Genomic DNA, 12,660 nt, shown 5'->3' on the forward strand with positions numbered 1-12,660 from the left:
AAAACAAGACACTGGTGAGGCTGCAGAGTAAAGGGAATGCTTATACATTGTTGGTGGGAATATAAATTAGTCCAGCCACTGAGGGAAGCAGTCTGGAGATTTCCCAAAGAAGTTGAAACTGAGCTATCATTTAACCCAGCAATCCCATTATTTAGTATATATTCAAAAGAGATTATTCTACCAAGAAGACATATGAACTCACATGTTTATTGCTGTGCTATTTACAACACCGAAGACATGGGATTGACCTAAATGCCCATCAACAGTAGACTAGATAAAGAAAATATGGTACATATACACGAGGGAAAACTATGTAGCCAGAAAAAGAATGCCATCATGCCCTTTGCAGTGACATGGATGGAGTGGGAGAACATATCCTCAGTGAATTAACACAGGAACCAAAAACCAAATGCTGCATATTCTCACTTATAAGTGGGAGCTAAACATTAGAACACATGGAGATAAATATGAAAATAATAGACACTGTAAACTACTAGAGGATTGAGGGAGAAGGTTGGGTGGATTAAAAAACAACTCCATTTTGTGTATTAAGCTTACCACCTGAATTACAAAATCTGTTCTCCAAATCTCTGCATCACGCAATATTCCCATGTAACAAACCTGTATATGTACCCCCGCTATCTAAAATAAAATATGAAATAAATCAATATTAAAATGTAGGGACAACTGGCAAAAATGAAATAACTTTATAAAATATAAGTATGTGTCAATTGATCATCACCTATTTTATGCAAAATAAATAAAGGCTATTTAATGATACAAAAGAATGATATAATTAATTATTAACAAATACTATTTCTTTTCAAATACCCATAATTATGCCTTTTTAAAAAATTTTGTATACTTATTTCACCATTAAAAAGTCAACAAAAGTCCATGCTAGTAATTAATAGCATAAGCCACATCCCTGATTAATGAATGTTTATTCATTAGGAATTAACATAAATGTTTTCACAATAACGTTGTAATAATACTTCTACTGTTTGGAAATTTTCCTAAAGGCAAAAACATGCTCCAAAAGAATCTTTGGGTTAAAGAGGGTATCAAATGAAATTATTGAAGTTGAAGGCTAGTCAAATAATAATAACAGTGAGAATAGCAGAGAGTGAAACTGGGGCTTGGGGGGGGGTGAACAGGAAAAATTATAGTCAAAAATGTTTACATTTTGGTTCCAGAAGTCACTAAAATAAACTGATAAGGAATTAGGAGAAAGATACAAAGCAAATATCAGGACCACAGGAATAATTATATAATGGAAATAAAGATAAGGGATATGAAATGCAATGGGTCTTTAAGGGAGCAAGAGTAGTTTTAAAATAACTATTATCTAAAATCCAAAAGCAAATATCATAATCTTTGAGAATAACAACAACAAAAAAAACCCTGGGATCATTATAATCCCAAAGAAACATATTGAAGTACCAGAAATAAGTATATGCACAGAATAATGTAATATTATTCTTTAAGATTTTCCAAAATATTTATAAAAGGAAAGTATCTATTTTGAATATAAGCTGCCTTAAAAATGGGGACATCTGTTTGAAGATGGTGAGATGAGCATGCATGGTTTATTTCTTTTCCAGTAAGTCACTGAAATGAAAGTACAGAATTAGAAAGCCAAATATACTTACAAAAATACTGTTGATGGAGCACAGGATTCTCTATGAACTAAGTACTTTAATGAAACTCTCAGAGTAAAGGCAGCTGGAGTCATACTGATACTTCAGACAGATACCCCAGATATGAAAGAGTCATAGCTCAGAGATGCATGGATACATTTTTCAGAGTGAGTCATGGCTTATTGCAGAGCCCTTATTGCTTAGTTACTGGAATTTCAGAGAAAGTAGGGTCAGAAAATGAAGTAACTGAAAAAAACAAGTCTTCAAAATATCATAGTATTTGGCCATTCCTATAGTGCTTTCTTCATCACTACTTGTTCGGTGACATATATCCCTATCTGAAGACAAGAATATTTTATGTAATCTTTCTTGGAGGGCTTAGGGCTGCCAGGCTGAAAACTGGCGCCACCAAAGACCCTTTATATTTGGCTCTAGCTGACTTGGGATTGGGTTGTGAGAGAGGAACCTGCAACCTTACTTCTCATCTATTCAACATAAAGTTAAAAATTTCAGCCAGAATATAACAACTTCATATAAAATCTGCAATAAATTATCCCTTGAAAGAGAAGCTAGTAAAAGCAGAGAAAACCTGTCAATAAAATCCAAACTCTGATTTTATTCATAAATAACCATGAATTGAGGTGAGAAGAAATAGTTATACGATGTAAAGGAAAGTTTCAGTGAATATCAATTAGGGAAAAAATAAATAGCAAAGAAAACTTTATAAAATTTGTAAATATATTGTTGAAATAAAAGTAAACAACAAAAAAACAAAAACTGGAAGAAATTGTGGCATTTAAAATTTTCGTAGGATAAATTTATTTAAAAGAGGAAACAAATTGAAAATACAATTTGAAGGTAATTATGTTCAAGTGGGTAATCCTAAGACTATCAACATACAAAAACAGGCATTTAAGAAAGAAAAATAAGATGGAAAAGAAGCATAGAAAGAAGAAAATAATTAAAATAGTAAGAAAATTTTGTAGTTTGAGAAAGTCCTAGGCAATTGCGTTTTGGAGAATACAAGTGTCATGTAACATGTTGGTGAATATGGTGTTATGTTCTAACTAGACACGTTTACATGAAATTTTTGAATGTGAGGCTAAAGAGAAAACCCTGAATATTATTTTGAGAGTGTGTTTTGTTCATTAAATAGGAACACATATCACATTAACATCAGAGTTCTCGGCACAATCTGAAAGTAAATCAAGCAAAGTCTTCAATGATCTAAGAGAAAGGAGTTTTGAACATAGAATTTCTTACTCTGGAAACATATCAAGTATAATCATGAAATAGAGTCTTGTTGAAGCAGACAAGGACTCAAACATTTTTCTCACACATATATTTTTAAGAATTACTTGACGACAGATCTTAAAAACATAAAGAAATTCCTTGTCTCCCCAAAAAGCGAGAATAAGGAAAGACAAAGACTAATGGATCAATTTTAAAAAGTAATGTAAAGAAATACATTGTTCTGTGGGAATAAGTGACAAAGTTCAAATCAGTATAAAAAGTTTGTAAGCTAGAAGAAAAATATAACAAAAGAGAAAATATATTTTTGGTAATAAGTAACAGTTAAAAGTTGGATAATGTGAGAGATCAAAGGTTATGGAGGCAAAAAAACATATTGTAGTCTACTTATCCCTCCTTACATCCTGTTATATTGTTTCTCTATATACTATGTAACATCCTGTTTTTAGTGCACAGGCCATAGCACATTTCTTTTTACATATATCCTAATATACATTTTGATTATTCTGGGTCTAATATTTATATAATCATGTAGTTATAAAATCGGTTCATTAATCTGTAATTTTCAATATATAACTTTCATTAGTAATTATTGGTATCAAAATATTGAATTAATATAAAATTAAAGTTGTAAAAACTGATTTATAGGTCTTGACTTTTATTTAAATTTAATACCATGTTGAATAGTATTTTGAGATAACTGGTGAAGGACAGGATGTAAACAAAATTAAGGGGGCACTAAGTTCTTTATGTATAAAGGAAACAAAGGGTAAATTTATATTGATTAAAATCAAAAGGAGCACTGACTGTAATATTTAGCATGAGTTATTTCTGAACGTAGCCTGGGTTCAGAAAAGTGAAAAGTTTCTCCATTACTAACCATGAGAACATAAGGTAGAAAATTCCCAGTGATGATTAATGATTAAAATGAATACTTCATGTCAGAACAAACAGACATTTTATGACTACATTTTCCATTTTTATTGATGTCAAATATAAAACATTTAAATTCCAAGCAACTTTACTGCTTTGGGAGATGACACTAGATCCAAATTTATAATGTTTTCCAGAAAACCACTGATCTATCTACTTCTGGTCAAATGATTCAAATACCACAGTGAAGGATCATTATTAAAGTACCCCATAGTAGTGTTACAGCAGCCCCTTAGTGTATTTGTGTAATCATTTGGCCATACTGTCTTCCCTGGGTATCTGTGGGGGATTTGTCCCAAGACCTCATGCGGATATGAAAATTCGCAGGTACTTAGGTCCCTAATATAAAATTGTTTAATATGTGCATATAACCTATGTACAGCCTCTCTTAGACTTTAAATTATCTCTAGATTACTTGCAATACCTAACACAGTGTAAACTCTATGTAAATAGTTGTTATAATGTACTGTTTAGAGAATAATGATGAAAAATAGTCCATACATGTTCACTACAGTACAATTTTTTTGTAAATATTTTCAATCCCTCATTGGTTGAATCTACAAATGCAAAATCCATGGATACTGAGGGTCGACTATATATTCATATATGCAAGTATTAAGACATTTCATAAAAATAGAGAATATACATAGAAAATATGGTATGATATGTAATATGAAATATACCACAGTATATGCAAATGAAAAGTTGTTTCCTGTACAGTGAATGTTTTATATCTTAATTAAATTCATCCAGCTTTAATAAACCCTTGGTTAATATAAATTCTGTTTATAAAAGAAACAGTACACCTGGATCTAGTGTTTGGGAGCACAATTATACTGTGATCATAGCACCTACAGCCATAGCTCGGAGTCAACTTACAGTAATAGGGCATAATTTTGTTGTAACATTCTTTGAAGAATATAAATTTTTGTGAAAAGTTCTTTTTCTAGTTATTCAACACAGACAAAAAATACACATAAAAGCATATAAAAGGGGGTCTATACTCTCAATTCTCTGTATCCTAATTTTAAAACACCAAACTAAAACTGTGTGTAAAACTGATTTCATAAATACCACTTTGAAGTGTCAAATGAACTTGTATTTTAGCTCTCTAAAACCCAAAAGTGATTTTGTTTTAAAATTTGTTTATATTGACTCTACTCTATGTTTACATCTAGACCTCACTTACAAAGCTGTTTTCTTGTAAGGTTAGGCTGAGGAAATAATTTTTTTCTGGATTCAGCCACATTTTCACAGTAGCAAAGTAAACTGAAAGCCAGTCTAGCACTTTTCCTTAATTATGTCTGCATACACTTTACTTCAATAAACACTCATTTTTATATGTAAAATGAAGATATGCTTTCTAAAAATGATTTGAAAAATTATTTTCAAGAGACGTGTTTTTAAAAACTGGTTTGTTTTTGTGTTTCTTTCTTTGCGCTCTCTGTTATCAACCCTGGTATACATATTTATATTCAAAATATCTATGGAGCAAAAAATGTTATTTTGATCCAATTAGTGCCAGCCTTTGGAAACTCTTGCTAAGCTAAACTTAGCAAAACTTGTTTTGGTTGTTGAGATTGATGATGCCACCTATGCACCAAAAGGATATGAAGAAATCTATTACATAATCAGGTTCTCTGGAGAGAATGTGGAAGGTCCCAAGCAGATCTGAAATGGCTTAAGAAAGCAGAGAAAGGAGTTCACCTTGACTTGTGTGAGGGTCCCACCTGTGTTGAGGTTGGCATGGAGGAAGGGATTGCAAATTCTGAAATTCCCAAACACCAGAAAAAGGAACAACTCAGGCTTTCTTCTGCGCTTGCCCTGATTTGACGCAGAAGAGGAATAGGAAAGCTTGAGGCTTAAAAGTTACTAGCCCTCAAACATCAAAAATATAAATATAACTGAAGATCATTATGTTATATAAAATGAGAAAATAATAGAAAAACAAATATCACATGTTCCCATTCAAATGTGGGAGCCAAGAAAGTGAATATCATGAAAATAGATAGAAGACTGGTGGTTGCCACTGTCCAGAAGCATAGTAGAAAGAGAGGGATGAAGAGAGGTTGATTAATGTATACAAAAATATAGTTAGATAAATGGAATAAAACTTGGTGTTTGATAAATTTGTAGAATGAATACATTAAAGAAAAATCAGTTGTATATTTCAAAATAGCTGATGGAGCTATTTTGGAGTGTTAGGAGCATAATGAAAAGATCAATGTTAAAGGTGAAAGGTATTCCAATTACTCTGATTTGATCATTACATAGTACACAAATGCATCAAAAAATCACATATATTCCCAAAATATGTATATCTATTATGTATCAATAAAATGTAAATAAACTTTATTACATAGGAGATTAAAAATATACATACGTCCTAAAATTTGGACATGACGACTCTATCTTCTGATTCCGATCTAATTTGAACTATTCTGAATGCCCAGTTCAATATTGTGAAAAGCAGGGATTTACCTTACTACTCAAAAAATCCAGATATTATATTTATCTTATTATAATCCATTCACCAACCTTCATTTTAAGTAGTTTGCTTTGTGATGGAATGCTTTCATCATCCCTGAAAAGAATTCCTGACATAGATAAGCTCCCAGGATTGTTATTAACGGCTATCTTTATGCAGTATTTTATCCTTTTCCTCTGTAAAGTGGTATCTTTACCCATGTGGGAGCAGGCTACTGGGGACAAGATACTGAATAAATTATAGTATATCTTACATTACAAAATGAACATACACTTCGGTTGGAAATTACCAATAGACATTATATATTATCTTGTCATTATTTCAAATTCATAACCATAAGTTTTTATGATTTAGCATGGACTTAGATTTATTATGGGTTCAATAAACAGCTTAAAAAATATAAACCTGACCCTCCTTCATTAATTTCATTGCTGCCTGATGCAACACGGGGATAATATTAAATTACTTTACCTCAAAGTCAATGTATTAGTGTTTTTCTCCTCCAGTTTAGTTGGAACCAACCAGCAATGCAGAGTGGTGGATGCTTGGAAGTAAAGAGTTAATGGAAAGGTAGAACATTTTTAAAGAGAAATGAATCAATTTGTGTGTACTGCCTAGATTTCTTTGGACTCTAAATCAAAGTATCCTACCACAGGTTGTTCAGTGGAAAGGACAACTTGTCGTCAAACAACATTTTTCAAGTCCCATGTACACTGGGTCTAAAACAAGAAACAAATATTAGAAGACAGGATTGTCTTGTCAGCCACTAAATTAATTAATAGATTATTTTTATAGGTAATCAAGAAAAATATTCTGTAATGAGTGACAAACTTCTGTCAGAAAGGTTTTTCAAAAAGGCCTTCTTATTTTTCAAGATTAATATTGAGATAATTGGAAACTTTTTTTTCCTTGTTTCTCAACCTCTTGCTGACGAGGTCTCACTTTTTGAATTGTCTTAAAAACCCAAGCAGAACTAAACATACATGTTCAAAATACATAGATGTTACAGGGATTATGAAAAATAGGCTTGTCTACAGTGATGCTCTAGGGATGTGAGCTGATGGCTGCTTAAATCTTTTGAAATAAATTTCCTCTATCTTTTATTACCAAGATGATTAAGAACAATGGTGTATGTTTACATTTTTAATGTTGGACATTCTCTGTTCTACAATAGATATTTAATAAATTATTCCAAAATATAAAAACAGGTGATTTACTCCTATTCAATTGTTAAAACAATATTAAATCATTAAATATCAGTATTAGATTTCACTTCAATATGGCTTCTTTGTTAGTGCTCAAAATTTAGTTTCTCCAAATGAGAAAAGTATTGTCATATGGCAAAGGTTGAATAGCCTTCTTAGGCTGCAAGGCAGAATCATCCTAAATTTTACCAAGAACAAAAGGGATCCTTATAGAATAATGAATGTGTCAATTCATCAAGAGCATACAATAATTGTAAACATCTATGCACCCAACATTGGAGCACCTAAATATATAAAGCACATATTAAGAGATCTTAAGGAAAGATAAGTGATAATATAATAATAGTAAGGCACTTCAATACTCTATTTTCAGCAATGGACAAATAATCTAGGCAGAAAATCAAAAAGGAAACAGTAGATTTAAACCAAACTTCAGATCAAATGTACCTAATGGTAATATACAGAACATTCAATTTAACAGCAACAGAATATACAAACTTCTCAAAATTACATGGAACATTTTTCAGGATATATTATATATTACACAATGACACAAGTAATAACAAATTTTCAAGAAGATTGAAATTATACAAAGTATCATTTTTTTCTATAATGGTATGAAACTTGAAATCAATAAAAGGAAAAATTTTAGTAAATTTGCAAAACATGGAAAGAAAAAAGTGTGCTCCTAAACAACCAATGGGTCAAAAGAAAACTAGAAAAGAAATTTTAAAATATATTGAAGCAAATCAAAATTGAAATACAACATACACCAAAATGTATGAGATGCAGTAAATGCAGTTCTAAAAGGAACATTTATAGCAATAAAGGCCTACACCGTAAAAGAATAAAGAGCTCAAAAAACCTAACATTGCACATCAACAAACTAGAAAAAAATAAACTAAGACTCAGATTTGTAGAAGCAAGAAAACAATAAAGATCAGAGTAGAAACAAATGAAATAGAAACAAGAAAATTAATAGAAAATATCAGTAAAACTAAGAGTCAAATTTGGAAAAGATAAACAAAATCAACTTTTATCTAGACCAAGAATAAAAGACAGCAGGCTCAAAAAAATCAGAAATGAAGAAGGATATATTACAACTGACACAACAGAAATATAAAGCATCATAATAAGCTACTATGAATAATTATATGCCAGAAAATTTGACAGCCTGAATAAAAGAATAAATTTCTTTTTTATTTATTTGTTTAATTAATTAATTAATTAATTAATTTTTAGATGGAGTTTCACTCTTATCACCCAGGCTGGAGTGCAATGGTATGATCTTGGCTCACTGCAACCTCCACCTCCCAGGTTCAAGCGATTCTTCTTCCTCAGCCTCCTGAGTAGCTGGAATTACAGGTACCCACCACCATGCCTAGCTAATTTTTATATTTTTAATAGAGACCAGGTTTCACCATTTGGCCATCACGTCTTGAGCTTTTCTTTGATGAGATATTTGCTATTACCAATTCAAACACATTATTCTTCTTTGGTCTGTTCAGATCTTCTGATTTTCATAATTCACTGTTGCTAGGTTGTAACTTGAAGAATAATGTGTTTGAATTGCTAATAGCAAATAACCCATCAAAGAAAAGCTCAGGACCTGATAGCCTTACTGATAAATTTTACCAAGAATTAAAAGAAGAATTAATGGCAGTTCACCTTAAGTTTTTCCAAAAAAGTGAAGGAACAATTCAAAACTGATTTTATGTGTTCAACTTCCCCCTAATACCAAAGCAAACCAAAAACACTGCAAGAAAATAAAATTGCAGGCCAATATCCCTGACAAACATAGATGTCAAATTCCTCAATAAAATATTAGCAACCCAAATTCAACAGCATATTAAAGGAATCATTTAACATAATCAATTGGGATTCATCCTTATATATAGGATGTTTTAACATACATAAATTTATAAACATGATATACCATCTTAATAAAATGAAGGACAAAAATTGTATGATCATATCAAAGGAGCCACAAAAAACACTTGGTAAAATTCAACATAATTCTATAATAAAAACATTCAATAAATTAAGTATAAGAGGAATGTATCTCAACACAATATAGGCAATATATGGAAAACCCATAGCTAACCTAATACTAAGTGGTGAAAAGTTGAAAGCTTTTTTTCTGAAAACAGGAAGAAGATAAGGATGCCTGCTCTCACTACTTTTAATTAACAGAGTACTGGAAATCCTAGCCACAGCAATTAAGCAAGATAAAAAAATAAAAGACATCCAAATTGAAAGGAAAAATGTTAAATTATCCTTGTTTGCAGAAGACATAATTTTATATATGGAAATAATTTTATATATAGAAAATACAAATATATGGAGATAATTTTATATATAGAAAACACAAAATACTCCACCAAACTGTTAAAAATAGCAAGCAAATTCAAAAAATATGCCAGATTTAAAATCAACATAGAATAAATCATTAGCATTTCTATACTACTGAACTATCCACAAAAGAAATCAAGAAAATGATTCTACTTACAATACTTAAAAAATAGTGATAAAGTACATAGAAATAAATTTAACCAAGTAGTTGAAAAATCTGACCACTGAAAACTGAAAACTTTGGTGAAAGAAATTGAAGACAACACAAATAAGTGAAAAGATATTTCATGTTCATTGATTTGAAAAATTGATATTGTTCAAATGTGCATACTAACCAAAGCAATTTAAAGATTCAGTGCAATCTCTGTCAAAATTCCAATGACATTTTTTCACAAATAGAAAAGCAATATAAAATTTATATAAAAATACAAAAGACTCTGAATGGCCAAGCGATCTCAAGCAAAAGGAACAAAGCTAAAGGCATCACACTTCCTGGCTTCAAAATATATTACAAAGTTGGTAATCAAAACTGTATGGTACTTCCATAAAAACAGGCATATAGATCATGGGACAGAATACAGAGTTGCAATTTCAGTCAATTGATTTTGTCAACAAAGATGCCAGGAACCACAATAGAGAAAGAACAGTCTCATCAATAATTGGCGTTGTAATAACTAGATATCCATAGGCAGAAAAATAAAATTAGATCCTTATCTCACACCATATGCAAAATCAATTCAAAATGGATTGAGACTTACATGTAATCTGAACTATAAATATATTAAAGAAATAACAAAGGAAAAGTTTCACACCATTGGTCTGGGCAATTACTTTTTGGTTATGAATCCAAAAGCACGGGAAATAAAAGCAAAAATAAATAAATTGGATTATATAAACGTAAAAAGATTTTGTAAACCAAACAACAGAATGAAGAGATAACTTATGGAATATTATAACAAAAATATTTGCCAATTATACATCTGAAAATGCTTTAATATGTAAAACATATAAGGAAGTAAAACAACTCAATAGCAAGGAAACAAACACAACAAAATGGGCATAGGATCTGATAGGTGTTTCTATAAAGAAGACAAAGGGAACCAATAAAGTTGGTTTTTAAAGTTCAGCATCACTAAGCATCTGATAAATGCAAATCAAAATCACAATTGGGGTCTCACACCTATTAAATGGCTATAATCAAAAAATGAAGAAAGATAAGTGTTGGCAAAAATTGTGGAGAAAAGGGAATCTATGAACCCTATTGACAGGAAAGCAAATTAGTATAATTATTACAAAAAACAGTATGACATTTTCTTGAAAAATTTAAAGTAGACTTACCATATAATCCAGTCATCTCACTACTTGGTATATATACTAAGTAAATGAAATCAGTATGTTGAAGAAATTTCTGCATTCCTAAGTTTATTGCCACCTAAATTATTCACAAAAGCCAAGATCTGGAATCAACCTATGTGTCCATCAACAGATGAATGGTTAAAAATCTATACTATATATTCACAATGTAATACTCTTCAGACTTAAAATTATCCTTTTATTTGTAAAAGCACCGATGAATCTGAAGGACATTATGCTACACAAAATAAGCCAGTCAAATATAGAGAGACAAAAAGTAGATAAGTGATTGCCTCAGGCTGGGAGGTGGCAGAGAGAGGCTCAGGGGAGGGTGGAAAAATGGTGAATGACTACTAATGATTACGGAGTTTCTTTTTTGGGTTATGAAAATGCTCTAAAATTGATGATGCTGGTGGTTGCATAACTCTGTGAACAAACTAAAAGCAATTGGATTGTATACCTTAAATGAATGAATTGTATATTTGGATTGTATTTCAATAAAACTATTTTTAAAATACATTTAAATAAATAATACCTAATAAAAGATAAACTAGCAATATTTGAAGTTCTCTATGAGCAGATGTTCTAGTTTGAGTCATCTCAAGAAAGCAGAGTTAAGACAAGGATATTCATGTCAACAGTTTAGTAAGTGATTACAGGAAAAGGAGTAGAATGCTGTGGTGAATAAAACAAAGAGAAAAAAAAAAAAAACCAATACCCAAGTACATTATTGAGCTGGTCACCACTGTGGGCAACAGGGACCTAATCCCAAGAGATCCTATCAAAAGTCATAGGGAACTTGTCCTGATGTTTTCTGGTCAATCAATAGAAGAAGAGTGTGTTTATATAAATTATTTCCTTCATTTGACAAAGGTTTGCTAGTTCCTTCTTACTTACTTCTTGTGTATGTCCATCTTTACCATAGCATCAGAAAAGCCAAAGACTAAAAAGTGAGAAATACTTTGTGTAGCTGAAACAAAATTCAACCACATTGCCCTAGTGGGAAGCATATTTCCATGGTATTGGTTGCATTGAAAGGTGAACTAGAGTAGGTAAAGCTTTTCACAGGAGTATCAAATATATGGAATATAAATTAAATATCCTCACTCATATTTTAATTGATACATTTCAATTTAAAAAAATGCAATTATACTATTATATATATTTTTCAGATTATGCTTTTTATTCAAGAATTTACATTTGAATCAGTAAGTATGAAAGTAGTCATCTGTCATTTCATTATTTGTATGGGTGTGTTTATTTTATTTAAGTATAAAATTTATAATAATGCATTTTTCTTCTATTATTGAAACATACTCAAATTTATCGAACAAATACAACTGCCTGAACCCAGGAGGCGGAGGTTGCGGTGAGCCGAGATCGCGCCATTGCACTCCAGCCTGGGCAACGAGAGCGAAACTCCGTCTCAAAAAAAAAA

This window comes from Cebus imitator, unplaced genomic scaffold, assembly GCF_001604975.1.
Source record: "Cebus imitator isolate Cc_AM_T3 unplaced genomic scaffold, Cebus_imitator-1.0 Scaffold29, whole genome shotgun sequence".
Classification (NCBI taxonomy): domain Eukaryota; kingdom Metazoa; phylum Chordata; class Mammalia; order Primates; family Cebidae; genus Cebus; species Cebus imitator.